The 13,188-nt window shown below is 30.6% G+C and overlaps 1 protein-coding gene across 3 annotated transcripts in view; it reads right to left on the bottom strand.

Moving 5' to 3' along the window:
* Positions 1-10,219, bottom strand: part of LOC145248326 (uncharacterized) — a 185,198-nt gene extending 174,979 nt beyond the window's left edge. For 2 of the 3 annotated variants that reach the window (XR_013863364.1, XM_080110234.1), the window contains exon 1: positions 9,333-10,216. The gene's annotated coding sequence lies outside the window, so the exon portion shown is untranslated. Of the gene's footprint in view, positions 1-9,332 lie in introns of all 3 variants that reach the window. The other variant, XM_080110237.1, reaches the window with a different exon arrangement.
* Between the last annotated feature and the right edge of the window lie 2,969 nt (positions 10,220-13,188).

Raw genomic sequence — 13,188 nt, 5'->3', positions numbered from 1 at the left:
AAAAGAATAACAGAAAAAACAAAAAGAATAACAGAAAAAACAAAGAATAACAGAAAAAACAAAAAGAACAGAAAAAACAAAAAGAACAACAGAGAAAAAACAAAAAGAATAACAGAAAAAACAAAAAGAATAACAGAGAAAAAACAAAAAGAATAACAGAAAAAACAAAAAGAATAACAGAGAAAAAACAAAAAGAATAACAGAGAAAAAAAAAGAACAGAAAAAACAAAAAGAATAACAGAAAAAACAAAAAGAATAACAGAAAAAACAAAAAGAATAACAGAGAAAAAACAAAAAGAATAACAGAAAAAACAAAAAGAATAACAGAAAAAACAAAAAGAATAACAGAAAAAACAAAAAGAATAACAGAAAAAACAAAAAGAATAACAGAAAAAACAAAAAGAATAACAGAAAAAACAAAAAGAATAACAGAAAAAACAAAATGAAAAACAGAAAAAACAAAATGAAAAACAGAAAAAACAAAATGAAAAACAGAAAAAACAAAAAGAAAAAAGAAAAAAAAAACACCTTTACTAAAGTTATGGTTTTCAGTAGTCCGGTTTTCGCATACGCGAATTTCGTTTAGCTAGAAAGAGCTTTTACGTTTGCTTTCAGCTTCCTAATAGTTTTGTACTCGCTTCACGACTAGACGAAGAATCAGATCGATAAAAACGCAAACGATTAGCAGTACCCAGCAGACCCAGATTTAAAAAAATAAAAATAAAAAAAAATACTGTAGAAAAAAAAAAAATGATCGTGTCGAAACTGTCGCAAAACGGTAGAGAGTTCTAGAGACGTGCAATTCTACGAAAGCTTTTCTCATATAATCCACGTTTATGTTTAGGTACAGATAAAGAGGGGAGAATTATTGATAGTGGTTTCAGCAAGACGATTTTGGGCCTCCGTATTTCCAAAAGTACGGTTTGTTGTGCTTTTGCGAACGACAAAAACACTCGGTTTGGGGGATAATTCAGCTATTTTTTGTGCAAACAAAGCGTTTTTTTTTTGTTTTTTTTATATAATTCAATATCTTAAATTTTTACCTGATTTCTACCTTAACATTTTCCTTTAAAATGACGACTTCGATGGTTTTTTGGGTATGCTGAAATCGAATATCGCATTTAAATTTTCCGCAAATGAGTTGTTTTCCGGATATTAAGCAATGTAATCTCATGTTATTTCTGGTGGCTATCTTGGTGCTTGCGCGTAGTTTTTCGGAGTTGCGTTTACGCGCACGCACGAACGAATGGACGTTCGTTCATGCGTACCAATATGACCACCAGCAATAACATGAATGACATTGCTTGATATCCGGAGAACTACTTATTTGCGGAAAATTTAAATGCGATATTCGTTTTCAGCATACCCGAAAAAAGTTCATTCGTCATTTTAAGGAAAATGTCAAGGTGGAAACCAGGTAAAAATTTACCGTTTTTTTCTTTCATAAAAAATAGGTTTATTTTATTCAACAGTGCTTATGCAAGGAAAGTACCGTGCTATTTCTTTATATAGTATTTTCAAATTTAATTCAAGTGTAAGGGTATGTTTTGTTTATCAAATTGTGAGGTGAAAGTACAGAATAGTTACAAAACGCTCTCCCCATGTTAAGAATGGGTTTCTAAACAATAACGCTTATTATTTCAATTTAACTTTTGGTATGGATTCCAGGTTTACTAGTCTCTCCGAAACCAAAGACTTTGTATGCGTGTGTAGACCCCCCCCCTCCCCCCAATGAAATTTTACATTTGAAACAAACATTGCTGCTTATTCAGAAATGAAAAAAAAAAAAAAAATTATCGTGTACCTACTTGTCACGGAATGAAGATGGCATATTCCAATAATTGATCAAGTAGTTTTTATTTTATTTTCGAAAAACAAATTTGACCCCTCTAAAATGTTTCATTATTTGAAAAATTGGCACTTGTACAGTTTAATCAAAACATTAAAAAAATGAAAATATCGAGACAAAAGTTATATTGTACATATCCGTTTTGAACTGAAGATCTCCGAGAAAAAAAAAAAACAAATTTGATTGCGTAGTTTATTTTTATTTTTATTACAACAGAAAAACACGTTTTTATGACAGCGCGTTGAATATAGACATCTTGGAAATTTTTGAACACGCCACGGGGAGATAACTCAGTTTAAAGCGCCGACACTTCCTCCCCATCTTTAGTACTAGTTTTTCTTCCTAAAAATCGAACGGCGGAGTTGTACAACCATCACCCCCCCCCTCTGCGTAATTTGTATACTGGTAGTTTTTTTTGAAATTTTTTAACTGGATTAGTATTGATCGGACACTAATTAACTAAATCATGAAAAAATAAATAAATTGAAAAAAAAAAAAAATTATTTCGACATTTGAAAGGGGTGCTCACTTTTTTTCAATGTTCTGGTAAATCAGTCACTCATTTTATAACCAATAAAAACGCGGGTATATCAAAACCATAGAAAGTAAAAATGATCTGAGCTTACCGCATTAAGTCAGAAATATTTTTGTTTCTCAAAGGAAAAAAAAACGAATGAACATGACTTTTTATTTACTGTTTTTTTTTTTTATGAAAATAAAGTATCGAGTTTTGTTTGTTTTGAACTTAGGTATTTGGGTTTTTATTACTAGATAAGATAAGTTAGGCAAGATAAGTTACTTTTCTACCTAACTGGATATATTTGTGTTTTTATTCAATGTAACATGCTTATTCAGCTTGAAAACCATACAGTGTTTACCGATGTATTGGAACATTCAAGATGGCGTCGGACTTCCTCTTTAACACGGTAAGTTTAGGAAAAGGTGTTATAAATAATAAACTAGATAAAATACTGTTAAAAACCCGCTCAATATATATTACCGTGACATAGGTTGACATATATTCGGCGGGTTTTTAATAGTATTTTGTCTAGTTTATTATTTATAACACCTTTTCCCGAACTTACCGTGTTAAAGAGGGAGTAAGGCGCCATCTTGAGTTTTCCAATACATCGGTGAACACTGCATGTTTTTCGAGCTGAATAAACATGTTACATTGAATAAAAACACAAAAAATATATCCAGTTTGGTAGAAAAGTAACTTATCTTGCCTTTGATAACATTTATTTGTTATATATTTGTTTTTTGACAACTTTTTCTTTTTTTTTTTTAACTTTATATTGCTTTTGATAACATTTATTGGGTTTGTATTACTGTACATATAGATTTATGTACAGTAATACAAACCCAATAAATGTTATCAAAAACAATATAAGTTACTTTTTTTTTTTTTTTTTACCTAACTGGATGCTTTTAGTGTTTTTATTTAATGTAGCATTTTTTTTTTTTTTTTTTTTTTTTTAAGTATTATAAATTTCACTAACATGCTGGAGAAATGCTTCATAATTTTCCATTCCGTTGTCAATTTTCATATCGCAACACGTCTTGCTTCGTCAACATGCGACCATTTCATATCTCCCGAAGACACTTCCGTATTTAAAAAAAAAAAAAAAAAAAAATGGGTGACCGATTTATCAGTATGTTGTAACTAAAATGTGAGCACCCCTTTCCAATGTCGAAATGATTTTTTGGGTCTGTGTACACAGATTCGAAAAAGTTGTCAAAAAACAAATATATAACAAATAAATGTTATCAAAGGCAAGATAAGTTACTTTTCTGCCAAACTGGATATATTTTTTGTGTTTTTATTCAATGTAACATATTTATTCAGCTCGAAAAACATAGTGTTTACCGATGACTTGGAAAATTCAAGATGGCGTCTCACACCCTCTTTAACACGGTAAGTTTGGTAAAAGGTGTTATAAATAAAAAACTATACAAAATACTATTCAAACCCCGCCGAATATATGTCAACCTATGTCACGGTAATATATATTGAGCGAGTTTTTAACAGTATTTTATCCGGTTTGTTATTTATAACACCTTTTCCCAAACTTACCGTGTTAAAGAGAGAATCAGACGCCATCTTGACGGTATGGTTTTCGAGCTGAATAAACATGTTAAATTGAATAAAAAACACAAAAAATATATCCAGTTTGGCAGAAAAGTAACTTATCTTGCCTTTAATAACATTTATTTGTTATATATTTGTTTTTTGACAACTTTTTCGAATCTATGTGTACAGTAATACAAACCCGTTTTTTTTTTTTTTCATAATCATGTTAATTAGTGTCCAATCAATAATAATCCAGTGAAAAATTAAAAAAAAAAAAAAAAAAAAAAAAAAAAAAAAAAACTACCAGTATATAAAATTACGCATGGGGGTGACGGTTGTACAAATCTGCCACCGCCAATCGAACCTTTTGCTCGGTATCATAAATTGTTTTTCGTTGTAAAAAAAAAAAAAAAATAAATAAATAAAAAATTGATGAAATTAAGTGAAATTTTTTTCGGAGAACTTCATTCTGTAACGGATACATACAATTTAAACTGTTTTTTTTCGATATTGTCATTTTGGTACTTGTACAGTTTAGTCAAGACATTAAAAAATGAAAATATCGAAAAAAGTTTGAATTGTATGTATCCGTTATGGAATGAAGTTCTCCGAGAAAAAAAAAATTCACTTAATTTCATCAAGTAGTTTTTTTGTTTTTTTTTGTTTTTGTTTTTTTTTACAGCGGAGAAACACGTTTTTATGAGAGCGCGTTGAAGGCAGCCATCTTGGATTAAAAAAAAAATTGTTTGAATTTTAGAAATGCCCAAGGGAGATCACTCCAGTTAAAGCGCAGACACACCTCCCACTCTTTAATACTAGCTTTTCTTCCTAAAAATTGAACATTTTGCTCGGTATCATAAATTGTTTTTTCGCTGTAAAAAGGAAAGGAAAAAAAAAAAAAAAGAAAACTACTTGATGAAATTAATTGAAATTTTTTTTTCGAAGAACTTCGTTCCATAACGGATACATACAATTTAAACTTTTGATATTTTCATTTTTTAATGTCTTGACTAAACTGTACAAGTACCGATTTTTTGCCACTTCTGCATGTCAATAATATGTTTATATATCACAAATTGAAGAGAAAAGGTCAATAAATAATATATTCAAATTTAAAACAAAAAAATCCGTTTTTTTTTTAGAAATTTACCTGTAAAGTCCGAAGTTTAAAACCTTTTTTTTTAAATAAAACACGTTTTTTTTTTTTTTTTTTTTTTAATGAAACCTTGGTCCTTGCTCCTTTAATTGAAAAAAAATTAGGACTTGAATTACATTTTTCGAGGAGTTATAAGCTTGGAAAGATGGGGTGGAATTATTCATTATTTTCACGAAATTTCTGACACTGCTAATGAGGCGAATAATGTGTGTATTTTAGTTTCAAGAACGACCAACAAATGTCGCTTGTCAACCAAAGAACAGGAGTTGATAATTCTTCCTTTTCTAAAAGTGCCTGCAAACTAGAATTATATTTTGCTACATTTTTTGTAAAACCTTACCGTAAAATATATATATATATATATATATATATATATATATATATATATATATATATATATATAACAATCTATAAATGTTTCCTATCAGATTTATTATTTTATTTCCAGTTATGAATCAGAATCACTCATTGAAAAAAAAATATATATATATAATTATACGTTAAAATTATATTTTGATACATTTTTGGTGCTAATGCAGAGAGTGATCCGCGCTATTTTTTAAATTGTATTTCAAAGTTTAATTAAAGTTTTATGATATGTGTGTGTGTGTGTGTGTGTTTTAATTCAATTGTAAGGTTAAAGTACAGAATAGGTACAAAACACCCTCCCCATGTTAAGAATGGCTTTTTAAATAATAACGTTATTATTTCAGCACGGATCACTCTCTGCATGAGTACCACATTTTTTATACAATAAAATGTTCCGATTTTCATATATTTTTTTGTGTTTATTTATTTCGTTGGTAAATATGAAGAATTACTCCACCCTCGAAAATTCCTTTTAAATTACTCTTAAAGGTTTTCGGGGTCGCTGAAAACCAAAATAACGTTTAAAATTACAGCAAATTAGTAGTTTCCAAGATATGAAGAAATGTATGTTTTAAAATAGTGGGAGATCATTTTTCTATAATAATTTAACGTAAAATGAGCACCCACTTTGTGGCCACAATTTTTTTCGAGTGGTGGGGGACTTTCTTTCCCCCCTCGGAAAATCGTTTAAAATTACCACTAACTTTTAAAATTCCAAGAAACCAGTAGTTTCCAAGATATGAAGAAATGCACTCACTTTATGGTCACTTTTTTTGAGGCGGGGGGGGGGGGACTGCCGGTTTGTTTTCGTTCTTTTTTTGGAGGGGGATATTCCATTATAGAACTTGTATAGTTTTTTTAACAGGTGCTTATGCAGTTTAATCAATGTTTTGAGCAGAAGAACTGTTTAATATTTTACAAAAATTCTGTTTACATTTGGTGGGAGGCGGTGGAGGTGAGGGGACCCCTCTACCGCCTCCCACCAAATGTGAACATAATTTTTGTAAAATATTAAACAGTTCTGCTCGGTTAATGCCGGCGCGTTACTTACATTAAAGCAGTTAATTAAACTCCATAAGCACTAGCAGTATCAGAATTTTTGTAGGAATTTTGGACACCCCTAACACGAAACTGCGAATACAATATAAAAATCTCGTAATTTCTCTGTTAAAAGTGGGTTATTTATTTTCTTTATGGATTATACTTCCAAAATAAACTATTACAGTTGTTTTAAAAGTAATAGAAATATTTTTTTTTTTTAAACAGTAATGAATTTTCCGAACTCAATATTTTTCAATTTTTAAACTTTAAAAATCTATCAAAATTTTTCTATTGATTCTATTTTTACGATATTTTCAGGGTCAATGTGAAATTTTATGTTCTTTCCAATAAACTGAATATAATATTTTAGACAAACGTTTTTTTTTTTAAATTCACGCCCCCCCCCCAAGTGTCACCCATTTTGAAATGTCTATTAAAAAGTAAATAATTAATTATGTCGGGGAGTTTTATATATCACAAATTGAAGAGAAAAGGTCAATAAATAATATATTCAAATTTAAAACAAAAAAAAAAAAAAACGCTTTTTTAGAAATTTACCTGTAAAGTCCGAAGTTTAAAACCTTTTTTTTTAAAAAAAAAAAAACACATTGTTTTTTTTTTTTGTTTTTTTTTTTAATAAAACCTTGGTCCTTGCTCCTTTAATTGAAAAAAAAAAAATTAGGGCTTGAATTACATTTTTCGAGGAGTTATAAGCTTGGAAAGATGGGGTGGAATTATTCACTATTTTCACGAAATTTCTGACACTGCTACATAAGCACCTATTAAAAAACTATACAAGTTCTATAATTGAATATCCCCCCCTCCAAAAAAAAAAAAAAAAAAAAAAAGAAAAACCGGCAGTCCTCTCAAAAAAAAAAAAATGCTAAGCTGCTTAAAAACCGCTAATTGAACATTGGATTAAAAACTGAGCACCCCTACAAATATTTAAATATTGAGTACTTGTTTAGTTTAATAACATTAAATGAAAATATTAACATTTTATTTTTTCGGGAATTTTTTTTTTTTTTTTTAATCCAAGTGATTCTTTTTGTATGAAAACTTTATTCCATAACTAGCACGCACAATATAATTTTTTTCAATGAGATTGATCGTGTCGCGTCCTTCTTGTCTATTTTGCGAACGAGGAGGGGGGGGATGCTTTTGAACGAAAAAGTGATTAACAAAGGACAAAATGAAAAAGGGATTAAAAAGGGACACAGAAACTAAAATAAGGGGGGGGATAAAATATTTATCTAGTTATTTTTCTCCTTTATGTTTCAAAATAATTTCGTCAAATTTGGACAAATTTTAAGCAGTGATTGGAGTTATCTTCTCTGGCATCCCCTCCTCGTCCGCGAAATACGCAAGATGGCAACGACACAATTCATTTTATTCGATTTTCTTACTTGATCAAATTAAGTGATTTATTTTTTTATGAAAAATTTATTCCGTAACGAGTACGTGCAATATAATTTTTTTCAATATTTACTTTTTTTTTAATGTCTTACATCAGACTTTTCTGTATTTTCTTTACTTGTAGTTGCCGCCATGAGTACCAATCTGAATAAGCACCCAAGAATTTTAAACGAACTTTTAGAAAATTTCAAGTTAAAATCTTTAAAAGTTTTTCTTCCAATTCTACCAGATTACCTTCTTTTTTTATCTCGAGAATACCGAAAATAAAATAAATGGCAGGTTACGAAAGGTCTTCCAAAATACTCTGTCCAATTCGACTATAAGAGAATTGATTTCATCCATTTTGCGTAGTCTTTGCCAAAATGTCGATTAAAATGAATTCTTACTCTGAAATGATACTTTTTGCTGTAAATTTTACGCGTACAACAATATGGCCACCAAAGAATTACATTGCTTAATATCCGGAAAACTACTCAGTTGCGCAAAATTCAAATACGATATTCGTTTTCAGCATAACCGAAAACCTACAGTCGTCATTTTAAATGTTAATGGTAAAGGAAAATGTTAAGGAGGGAGCCAAATAAAAAAACTACCCTTTTTGGTACTCCTGGAACGAGTGTTCCGTGCTGAAATTACGTTATTTAAAAAGTCATTCTTAACATGAGGAAGGGATGGTGTTTTGTACCGATTCTGTACTTTAACCTTACAATTGGATAAAAAAAATTTTTTTTTAATTAAACGTGGAAATACGATTTAAAAATTAGCGCGGATCACTCTCTGCATTAGCACCCCCTTTTTTGTTATAGAATAAAAATTTGATTTACTTTTTAGCGTATATAAAATTAAACTTTTATTCAAAAATTTTCGTTTCAGTTCCTTTTTTTTTTTAACTTGTAAAATTCTGATTTTCGGGTAAAAAAGTTTGTGTAATAAAATTTGGGGGGAGGGATGGCAAAACTATTTTACTGTTGCAAGAGAGAAGTTTCAAAACGCACTGCACTCCCCATATTAAGAATGGATTTCTAAATAACATTTATTATTTCAGTACGGTCCGTATTCTGCAGAAGTACCAAATATTGAATTAAAGCTAGATTTTCGCAATAAAAATGAAGCAGATTTTTTTTTTTTTTTTCCGTTTAGAAATAATTTTTAAAAGCAATCATCAATCTTTATATACACAGAAATAGGTGGACGATAAAGCAAACGAAATAGGCAAGATATTTCATCGGTACTTAGTACCAGAAAGTTTTCCCTCGTCGTTTAAATTAATAAGAGTAAAAGTTTATAAAATTTCTTTCATCATAATAATGATAAAACAGACGGTTAAAGATCACCTGTGGAAAATTACAGTGAAAATAAAATAATAAAATAAACAAATAATAATAATGATAATAAATGAATAATAATAAATAATAACGATAATTTACCTGGATCTTTGTTGTTGTTGAGTGTGCACGTTCTTATCACAAAGTAAAAAAATCAGAATCGAGCACCTGCGCTAAAAGTAAAGATACCGAGTGCTCGTCTCCAGCAAGAATTTACCAAACTATTTCTCGACGATGTCCGGGTAGAATAATCCAAATAGTCGCAGTAAAAAAAAAAACAAAAAAAAAAAAAAAGAAAACAAAGTTCTCCGTCCGCTAATCTGATCGTAGCGGGTTCGAGTTAAATACTTTTTGGAAATTGTCTTATTTCTATGTTAACTTTCCCGACGCGATTCTTTCGCAATTCTTTTGCCCAACTTTCTCCTTCCCTTTCTCTTCTTGCCATTGATGTATGTTGTTTAGCTGTCCGGGTGCAGGGAAGGGGGTGGGGTGCGTGTTCTCAATTTAGCTGAACCCACCCCTCCTCCTCGTCTTTGTTATTGAGAGAGAGAGAGAGAGAGAGAGAGAGAGAGAGAGATAGAGTGGGGGGACTTTTACTTTTTCTTTTTTCCTTTTGGCTTCTTTTCTACATTTATTACATTTATCTATTTTTAATTGTTTTTTTTTATTTTTTTGTATATTTTATTTATTTATTTTAGTTATTTTTTTTTTTTACTCTGAACTTTTTTTCCTCCATTTTCGTATTATGTAGTTTCGCTTTTTGCACACCTCAATGTTGTCTTTTCTTCTTTTCCTTTTCTTTCTTTTCCCTATTTTGGTTTCTTTTCCATATTTTATTTATTTATTCATTTTACGTTTACCTTTTTTTTTTCTCCCATTTCATTTAAAGTAGTTTTGCTTTTAGCACACCTAAAAAAAATTTTCTTCATTTTTTTTTTTCCTCAAAGGTCAGTTTGTTCTTTTTTCCCCCTATCATCAGATGTCAATGTTACTTCTCATCGACCCTCCCCCTCTATCCCTACCATGCACAAATTTACAGAGAGAGAGAGAGAGAGAGAGAGAGAGAGAGAGAGAGAGAGAGAGAGAGAGAGAGAGAGAGATCCTTAGATGCCTCAACAATTACTTAGCATGTCTTCTTGGCAACTTTTCTTTTTTCCTTGGTTGCTAACTGGGACTCTACTACAAGAACAAGTTTTGAAATATACCTACGTTTTCCTTATCTTTACATTAATACAATTATGAGACCAATTCTTGTGTGTAACGCTAAGTATATATGCCTTTTAGCTAAGGAGCAAACTGTAGTATCTGTTCTAATACTACATTTCAGCTTTTTTTTGTCCTCGGTCAGTGAAGGAGGAATTCTTTCTAGACTGAGGCAATTTTAACTTTGGTACTTATGCAGGATAGAGACTGTGCTGAAATAATAACGTGGTTAATTTGTAGTTTAGCGGCTTAAATCAGTTTCGTGTAACCATGATTTTGGTTTCCTGAAACTGATTTAGAAAAGGCCAAATTTGGCCTTTTAAGGCCAATCTGACAAACTTTAAAAATGATAAATTGCTAAAAATATAGCGGCTACATTCTATGGCCTCAAGTGTCGTACATTAGTCTAATAAAAAAATGAATAAATAAAAATGAATTTTTTCTTTCTGGTTTTATTTCAGACTTTAGGTCTAATAATGTGGTTTACATAAAAATAAATGTTTTTTTTATGGTTTTCTGTCTGTCAAATAATTTACGCCGCTAAACTACAAATTAACCAATAACGTTATTATTTAGTTTGAGGAAGTTGGATTTTCCCTTACATTCAAAACCAACCTTATGTCTAATTCTGGGTAGACAAGTAAATAGGAGCTTATACATTTTCATTTATTATTAATCGATTTCATGCAAGTCCAGAATTCACCCTAATTTAAAAAGTAAAAAATACAGAATTTTTTTATGATATACGTACAGAACAAAAATGTCATATTAAAAAAAAAAAAAAAAAATCACATAAATTGATCAAGTACTTTTTTTTTTTTACTAAGAAAATAAAATTTTACGAGGAAGCGAGAACAGTTTGTCTTTATCCGCTATATTTAGTATATAAAGGAAGACAGCTCAATTTGAACTATCGAGGTTTAAAAATTAGCCTTATAATGGCTACAATATACGAGGTACTTTCAATAAGTTTCCAGACTTTTTTGTACAGACATTTAAAATTGTCATATAAACTTGAAAATTCAGTATGTTATTGCTATACATCTTATGCGATGACTGACCAATTTTTATGATTTCAGGTTTACAGTAACAATTACAGCAGGAATTGGAATACATTCTACTAAAGCCTGATTTTCACAGCTGGTGAATTTCAAAAATGCAATCTCGACGCGAGAACACTTTAGAGGAACGATATGCAATAAAATTCTGTTTTAAAATTTAAAAAAAATGCAACAGAAACGTATGGAATGCTTCAGATTGCTTTTGGACAATCTTGTATGAATCAAGCATCAGTTTTTGAGTGGCATAAGAGATTTAAGGATGGCGGGGAGTGTGAGGGAGGATGGGAGGTGTGGGAGGAGTGAGGAAGTCACAACACTAGAGTTGATTGTCCAAATAAAGAATTACATAGATAAAGATTTGTATCTATAGAGTTAATAAGTGCACAGTTTGATATCAGTGTGAGAACTGTATGCACAATTATTCACGAGGAACTGAAGATGCGGAAGATTTGCACAAAGTTTGTCTCAAGAGTGCTCATAGAAGATCAGACTATTTGACCAAAATGGGCATCAAGATAGTTCCTCACCCTCCCTATAGTCCAAACCTTGCTCGCTGTGACTTTTTATTATTACCTAAGCGCAAGGAAAACTTTAAAGGCTGTCTTATGAGGCAATTGAGGGATGAAAGAGACTGGCGAGGGTCATTGACACACTTGTTCAAGAAAACTTCCATGAGGCCTTCTAGAAATTGTTGGAATGGTACAATAAGTGCAGGAGATTACTTCGAATGAGACTAGCATTTCATGTGTTTATTATCAATAAAAGTGACCATGCGAAAAAAAAGTGTGAAAACTTATTCAAGACACCTCGTACTGTTAATCGCTAAAAATCGTAAAACGTGATTTTCTATTATTTTTATGAATAAAAATAATTGATCAATTTTCGTTAAATTTATATACGAAACTGACTCCCCACTCTAATTCTTACAATATATATACATATATATTTTTTTTATATAACAAGCTTTTCAGACATAAAATAAATCTCATGGGAAGGGGGAGGGGGCAGAGGGTGCTAATCTGTGAACTTACCACAACAAAATTACTGATAATTTTATAACAATTTAGTTTAAATTAATAATTTAATGACCAAAATACACAATAACTTTTGCAAAACGCGTTAAAATTTAATTGAATATATGTGGCGACTGAACTGTGAAGTGATTCCAACAACTGCTAAAATGCAAATCGCTGTAATCGCTACCTTTTTCTTTGTCTGCTTTGGTTGAGATTTGTTCTCTTTTGGGTTCACATGTTCCTGTGAAAACTAACTTGCTGAAGCGATCAAATCTCAACGAAACAGAAAAAGAAAAAGACTAGCAATTAAAGTGATTTGCTTTTTCACAGTCGATGGAATAACTTGACAAGTAATCGTCACAAATATCTCATGGCTGCCGTTAAGTGAGAATCGTTGCTTTAGAGCAAGAGCTCTCCAAACTATGGCTTGTAGACCTGATCCAGCCCACCAAAGTCTTTAATCTGGCCCACAGAGCTTTTATAGAAAACGTAAAAATATTCAGGAAAAATGTTAAAAATTGAAATGTGTGAACATAATGTGCGTGTGTGTGTGTGTGTGTGTGTGTGTGTGTGTGTGTGTGTGTGTGTGTGTGTTTCATAAAATGTGTGAAAATGTTGGGGGGTTTTTTCATAAAATGTGGGAAAATAATGTGGGTTTTTTTTCATAAAATGTGTGAA

The sequence above is a fragment of the Euprymna scolopes genome, chromosome 26 (genome assembly GCF_053919585.1).
Source record: "Euprymna scolopes isolate OS-2025 chromosome 26, ASM5391958v1, whole genome shotgun sequence".
Lineage (NCBI taxonomy): Eukaryota > Metazoa > Mollusca > Cephalopoda > Sepiida > Sepiolidae > Euprymna > Euprymna scolopes.
This window is presented reverse-complemented; position numbering and strand designations above follow the sequence as displayed.